This window comes from Dryas octopetala, chromosome 4 (assembly GCF_963921425.1).
Source record: "Dryas octopetala chromosome 4, drDryOcto1.1, whole genome shotgun sequence".
Lineage (NCBI taxonomy): Eukaryota > Viridiplantae > Streptophyta > Magnoliopsida > Rosales > Rosaceae > Dryas > Dryas octopetala.
In genome coordinates this window covers 3,124,355-3,131,733 of record NC_141369.1, presented here as the reverse complement: position 1 = coordinate 3,131,733, position 7,379 = coordinate 3,124,355, and the positions used below count along the sequence as shown (strand labels likewise).

General features: G+C 40.6%; 1 long non-coding RNA gene across 1 annotated transcript; it reads right to left on the bottom strand.

Annotated features, from left to right (window-relative positions):
• Positions 1-1,655: 1,655 nt before the first annotated feature.
• Positions 1,656-4,085, bottom strand: LOC147286205 (uncharacterized). The gene is made up of 3 exons (XR_015122060.1): positions 3,733-4,085; positions 2,994-3,051; positions 1,656-1,867 (listed from the first exon to the last, which is right to left on the bottom strand). It is a non-coding gene; the product is annotated as an uncharacterized LOC147286205 (long non-coding RNA).
• Between the last annotated feature and the right edge of the window lie 3,294 nt (positions 4,086-7,379).

Below are 7,379 nucleotides of genomic sequence, written 5' to 3'. Positions count from 1 at the left end.
AATATAACACCAATTCACTGGGAAATGACAGCCCATACCTCAAGGAGAAAAGCCCACTTAAACACTGAAAAATTTGTTGTAAAAAACTAGCCAGAAATTTGAGGACAAGGCCGGCAGGTCTAGGGGTTTCTTGAGCTGAACTGGCGTGCAGGGGCTGGCTGGAGGAAGAGTCGACGAGCTGGTCGGCGTCAGAGAGGGCTGGGGAGTTGACCGGCCTGAGGGGAGGTCACCTGAGAGTGGCGACTACGATGAGAGGCCGGAGTTAATGGCCGGTGCTACGCACAGAGAGAGGGTAGAGAGAGAAAACACGAGGAGAAAGATAGTAGGCTCGGGGGGGTGGTGGTCGGCACCTGGGGGTGTTGGCCGGAGCCAGAGGTCGGCAAGGGTGGCCGGTGATGGTGAGGGGTGGTGGCTGGGTGGTGCGCGCAGGGGAGGGTGCGGGAGAAAAAGAGAAATGGAGAGAGAGAGAGAGAGAGAGAGAGAGAGAGAGAGAGAGAGAGAGAGAGAGAGAGAGAGAGAGAGAGAGAGAGAGAGAGAGAGAGAGAGAGAGAGAGAGAGAGAGAGAAAATGAGGATAGAGAGAAGGGGCTGATTTTTAATTGTGATGTTTGGGTTTTGAAATTACCCAATTTCCCCTTTCTAGAACACTCTCCACCTTTCCTACCAAAATTTCCAATTAGAATACCTTTTCGCCTACACGTTTGAAAACTCGAGTTCTAAATAGCCGCATCGAACTTAAAGGCCATCAAATTTGAATTAAAACACCCCTCTAAATGCTAGAATTCCCTTCCAAAAATTTTAATAAAGCCCGCCCAAAAAGATTAATTTTTATTAAAGAAATAAGACTTGGGGTCGGGTCGTTACATAACGGGTTCGACGAGAGGAAGATTTCTGGGCCGGAGTTGGGTCGGGAAACCGCCGAAAAAGTCACATCTCCACCGGAGTTCCCACCGGCCGAACTGGTCTCAACTTTTGGGGCGTCTCTGGTGAGCCTTTGACCTCCGGCAGCCGTCGCCAGATGTGCCACCACGCGCTGGTGACATTGGCAGCTGCACAATTATAGCGAGAGAGAGAGAGAGAGAGAGAGAGAGTGAGAAAAAACTGAGGAGAGAGAGAGAGAGCTGAAGTGTTTCTATAAAAAACTTAAAACACAAAATTACATAAATGCCCTTCACTTCAAATATCCGTAACTCTCAAACCGTAACTTGGATCAACACACGGTTCGCATCTATGGTCTCGTGCGCTCGAGACCTTTCCAACAAGACCAAAGTAAAAAATAAAAGCCCAATAAATAAAAAGTCAACTCTCGAGTCAAACCAACTTAAAACAACAAATTTGAAAATTAAGCCAAATCAATTATTTCCTCATAGAAATTCCCAAAAATCTCGAATAAAATCCCAAATAAAGATTTTGAAAAATACGGGGTCTCACAATTTAAAAACTTAACACTTTTAACTGATAAGCTTTGAATAACGTTAAATCAATTTATGACAGGACCGCCCCCGGATTCCACCCTCAAATCCGGAGAGGTCCTGTGGGAATCCAAAATCAGGGAAAATCCTACCGAAAATTCGGCAGAACCTCCCCTGAAAATGGACTAACCCAGAAATTTCAAACCTGTTAAAAAGCACTTCTATACAGCAACCACCTCTACCACAACCAAATAGGGTCTCAGACCCAACAATTCCACAGAAATCCAACTTAAAATTTGTAGAGTGGTTATCAGAGCTACTAATCCTATTACAGCAATTATTACATTTAAGGATAGGAACTTCTAAAATGGAAATGAATCCCTACGAGATCCGGGGGCAGAAAATGGATGTGATTTGCCTCGACGCGTTTGGCTCGACCTCCACCAAAGCTACAACCTGGGGGACAATTTTAAGACAAACAAGAAAGCGGTGAGATAGGCAGTGAGTGGACACTTAAATGGAAATGAAATCAAGTCTAAATATTTTTAACTCTAAAACCTCACGTCGCTCTTTGAACACCCCCAGTTTTAAAATCATTTTCAGGCTTAAGAGTATTGTAAAAACTAAACCAAAGCACCAACTCTTTATCGAATAAAACTTCAAACATTAAAAATTCTGAGTAGTTATAAATTTAAAATAAAATATCGAAATAAAACTATATATAATACATTTATAATAAAATAATTTAAACTGAAAACTTCCTTCTCAAACCACTCTCAACATACTGAAAAATTTATAAAACTGCTCAACTGAAACCGTCATACTTAAAAACCTTTTGCTGTCATAAACTCATCACTTAAAATACTTAACAGTTGAAAACACACACCAATCAGTTACCCATAGAATCTGTCATACATGCGCAGAGCCGAGGATCTGTCATACGCATGCAGAGCCATAAATAATCTGTCATACATGCGCAGAGCCGAGAATCTGTCATACGCATGCAGAGCCACAAATAATCTGTCATACATGCGCAGAGCCGAGAATCTGTCATACGCATGCAGAGCCACAAATAATCTGTCATACATGCGCAGAGCCGAGAATCTGTCATACGCATGCAGAGCCACAAATTCTGTCGTACGTGCACGCAGAGCGGCCCCCAAAGGGCGAAGCATCCCGACACACAGCCCAAAGCCTATATGTGCATCGTGATGGGTCCCAAAGACCTATTAAATCTGATAACCTGGAGGGTACTGCAAAGGTGGTTTGAAAAAAACGATAACTCATAAACACATGATTCAAATCTCAATCCTTTCATTTTTCTTCCAAAACTCTTCTTAACAAAACCAAACTCATCGAATATACATTTGTTCAACTCAAAATATCTAAATTCATAAATCCATGCAACTTTGAAATGCAAAAACCATAAATATCAATTTTAAATTTAGGAAAGAAGAATTTAAAAACCAAATTTTTAACTTAAAATCCTTTAGCTTAAATTCAAACTCAATATAGCTAAGTAATGGAATTTAATCATCAACATATAAAATATTTCAAAAAGATTAAAAGTTAGTCCACTCACAGTGAGAAAATCTAATGTCGATCGTCCGCCAGATCGTCGCGAACCCCGGTCGTCTCGCCTATAATTAAACAACAAAATATAGATTAGTCTCGGTTTTACGACCTCTAAAGGATGTGTGCGTAAAGTCTAACGTCCCACTCGACTTCGTTCCTATGCGATTGGTTACGATCTACACGAATCGACCAATAACACTTCCACAAACGCCCCTAAGGTTTCCCGGTTCCACCTAACCACAATCACTATGACTATTAACGATAACCCAATCAACCAATTATCATAAATACTCTAAAAGTATGAATTATCAGTGGGGGTTTCGAAACCATAGAGGTTGCTGCCCAATGTGGCTGTTTCAAGCCCAAAAATTTCTCAATCTTCAAATACATTCACATCTAACATCCAATTTCGGTTTTCCTAAACATGAGATTGTCCAAACCACACCAAAATTACCCCAAGACTGAGCCAATCCTCAGCAAACCCGAAATGGGTTCCAACTTGTAAATCAAACTTCCCAAAACTCAAATGTCTCTAAATTATTCTAAATTTCAGATCCTAGATGACCAATGGGTACTTTAGGGATGTAAATCATCTCAGAAAACAAAGAGAAAAGCCATCAATTTGAAATCTACATAGGAACCCGAAATGGCCCTTCAATCCTCCAAAAATCCAATTTCCAAATGCTCAAATTGGTCAAGACAGAGTAAGGAGAATTAAAGCCCAGAAAAAATGGAGGAAAACCCACCTGGTATGGAGGTGATTGGCGCCGGAAAACTGGTCGGAGAAGGGAGAGAAGCCGGCGGCCAGTGGAGCTCTTCTGACAGCAACCGCGCGCAGGGGGTGGCTGGGTTGGCTGGAGGAGTGGCCAAGAGAGATGGTCGGCGTCGAGAAGGCTCGCCGGAGGTCTCAGGTGACCGGAATGGCCGGCGGCGTGGGTTTTAGGTGGCTGGGTGCAGAGGTTGGGTGCACACAGAGAAAGGGGAGAGAGAGAAAACACGAGGAGAGAGAGAATAGGCTCGGGGAAGCTGGTCGGCGCTAGGGGGTGTTTGCCGGAGCCAGGGGCTGGCCGATGATGGTGAGTGGGGGTGGCTGGGTGGTGCACGCAGGGGAGAGGGTGCGGAGGAGAGGGAAAACCGAGAGAGAGAGAGAGAGAGAGAGAGTGCGGGGAGAGAGAATAAATAGAGGGAGAGAGAGTTCTAGAGAGAGAAATTTCTAGAAAAATCTAGAGAGAGGAAATCTGATTTTTAAAACCCACTTTTATAAATTTACAACATTGCCCCTCACTTTAAACGCCTATATCTTTCAAACCGTAACTCGAATTGGCGCGTGCCGCGTGTCTATGAAATCGTGAGTTCGAAACCTATCTAACGGACCCGAAGTCAAAATCGAATTCCCATTCTTTTTAAAAGCCAACTTTTGGTCAAGCTTAAATTAAAACAAAAATAAATAAATCAAAACTTTAAATCAAAACCCTTTTTTATTTTCCAAATAAATATCAAAATCTTTAAAATTCAATTCCACATCCTTTAAAAAAAATCTCTTAAAACATAGTTAAATAAAAATTTAAATTTCTAGTGAAAATTTGGGTCGGGTTGTTACAATTTAAGCGAAAACACTGAATAAATTCTTAAAACATTTGCAAAGTAATTTAGTAAAAATTCTTCCAAGATCTTTCAAATTTTGTTTCTGTATAAAATCTCTTAAATGAACAAAGTTAAATAAAAATTTTTAAATTTCCAAGGAAATTTAGGTCGGGTCGTTACAGTGAACTAATGAAGTTGAAGTGTTTGAACCACTAGCTTAAGAGCAAGAGGGCCCGTGAGGGTTTGCCCTGGGTTTCGATCCCTTAAACTACCAGTAGGTCCTAGTGGGTTGTTTGCCCCCCAGGTTGCGGTCAGACTGCCATTTTTAAAAGTATGGCGACTGTGTGGTTAGTCTGTATGAGTATGACTAGAGAGCGGGCTGTGAAGTTATCACATATGCACGCTTTGGAGTGGACGTTCTTGCTACTATGGATCAGTTTGTGACTAGCCCAGGACAAATGAAATTTAAAATGCAGAAAGAAGTAGAAAGCAGAAACACAAAGCAGTAGTAGAAAACTTTTGAAAACCAGAAAATACCATCAAAGAAAGATTAATCTCTTTTTAATTTATAAACTGGTAAGGTTAATACATAAACAATGAATAAACATAATAACAAAAATTGAAAGATGCAAACATATACTAAGATTGCATTAAACATGGAACTTACAAAATAAACTTTGAAGTAGTGAATACAGGAACCACTCACACTTCTTGATTACAAGCACACAAGCACACAAACACTCTTTCAAACTGAAAACTAAAACCTAACTTGAGTTCTGCCTCAATAGCAAGGAGGAAGACTCTTTAAATAGACTTCATGGTGTAACTGTAGCCATGTGAAACAACAGATGGGGCCTAAGACAATGGCCGATAGAAAAAGTAAAGGTACCATAATTCAAAGGTGGATTCTTCACGGGAGCTTTGGCCTCTTTAGGCTAAGTGGAGCATTATTGCTTCGGAGCATCTTTTGCTTTTAGCAAATCGACAAAATACTTTAGTCTTTTAGACATAGTGGAGCATCTATTGATCAGAGCATCTTTGCTTTTAGCAAAATGACAAAATAGGCTAGCTGGAAAGGGAGCCTTATCTTCTGATGGGAGAGAGAATGCCAAAGCAGTCGTCCTCATTCGCATCACCAAACCCACCGAAAGATTGACAGTCAGAGTCAATATTAAATGCTTCTTCTAAGGCCTTCTTTAGGTCTTCTTTAGGAATGGATTTATTGTCTTCCTTTAGCTTAGCAATCTGGCTCTTCAAATTAACCGACTGGGGAGAGTCAGGAGGAGATTCTCTAGCAGCGAAGCCGGGAACAAGATCTCTAACCAACTTAACCTTGAAAATAGGAGGGGCAACATGATTATGATTAAAATTATCCCACCATTTAGTGCAGATGGATCTTCTAAGGTTAGGGATGTAAATCCCTTCATCTTCGTCTTCAGGAGAAAAGCAGTAATCTCATTTGAGGATCCAACAAAGGTTATAAAGGGCATAAAACCATAAACCAATGTCCCATGGCGAAATGTCATTGGTATTGGCTAAACCAAATAGCCTCAGACTTTCAAAAACTACCGGGGGCAGAAGATCAGGACCAGGACCCCAGACTGCAAACCATCCTCGGAACCAGTTGGGAATAGGCTTTTTAGCCTTCAATTGGAATTGGAAGAGCCAGGAGTGGGAAAATAATTCGTTTCGTAAAAACAAAGTTATTTCCCAAGCCTTTTTATAATCAAAGTAGTCAAACCAAGCAGGATGCTGGCCTTCGAATTTGACAATTTTTCTTTTAGAAAATTGAGAGTTTCCCCACTCTTTAGCAGAGATGATATCCAATATGAAGAATTAAGAGTACCCAACTACTCCCCTGGACCTGTAATTATGGCTAGTCCTGGCAGAGCCAGTTTCAACCAGTATGGATTCGAACCATTGCTAGTTTTTTGATCCTCGTTTAGGATCGCAATGGTTATTAAGGTAGCTTTTAGCTACTTCTCTTGGCTCTTTAGCCAATTCAGAATCTTCAATTATTGAGACTTCAACCTCTAGGGTTGGGTAATAAGGTATCCTTTTAGGACCCTCCAAAGGTTGTTTAAGCTTTTGGGTGTGCTGTTGAGCATCTTCTAGGTGTCTTTGAGACACCTTTTGGGGACTCCTTCCCATGTAATGATTCCTTCTCATAATCCTTGCCCTGTAAAAATTCACGGGTGAGAAAATTAGGGAGAGAATTGTTTTCTCCTTTAATGTATTCAATCTGAAAATCAAAAGCAGACAGTATTGCTTGCCACCTGGCAAAAATCTGTTTTGAAGCCAAGTTTTTTACATCTTTTTTCAAAACATCTTTTGCTACTTTGCAATCCACACGAATAAGAAATTCTTGGTTTAGTAAATCACTTTCAAATTTTGTAACAGATAAAACAATAGCAAGAATTTCCTTTTTTATAGTTGCATAATTTTGTTGGGCTGGATTTCATACTCCTGAGGTAAATCTCACAAGAAATTCCTTTTTAGAATTTGGATCTTTCTGTTTTAGAATCCCGCCATATCCTTTTTCAAAGGCATTTTTTTCTACTATTTTTAACATTTCTAGTTTAGAAATGCTCAAGCATGGGAGCTCTTTAGCTCTTGCTTTTAAGGCAATCACTGCTTTAGTGTGCCTATGGCTCCATGGTGGAGGGTTCTTCTTCAACCTTTCATAAAGAGGTTTGCTGTCTTTGGCCAAATCCTTGTAAAAATCAGCAACATAGTTAAGGCTACCTAAGAACCTCTGCAATTGTGTTTTATCCCTAATTTCATCCGAAAATTTATCTACAAAAGCAAT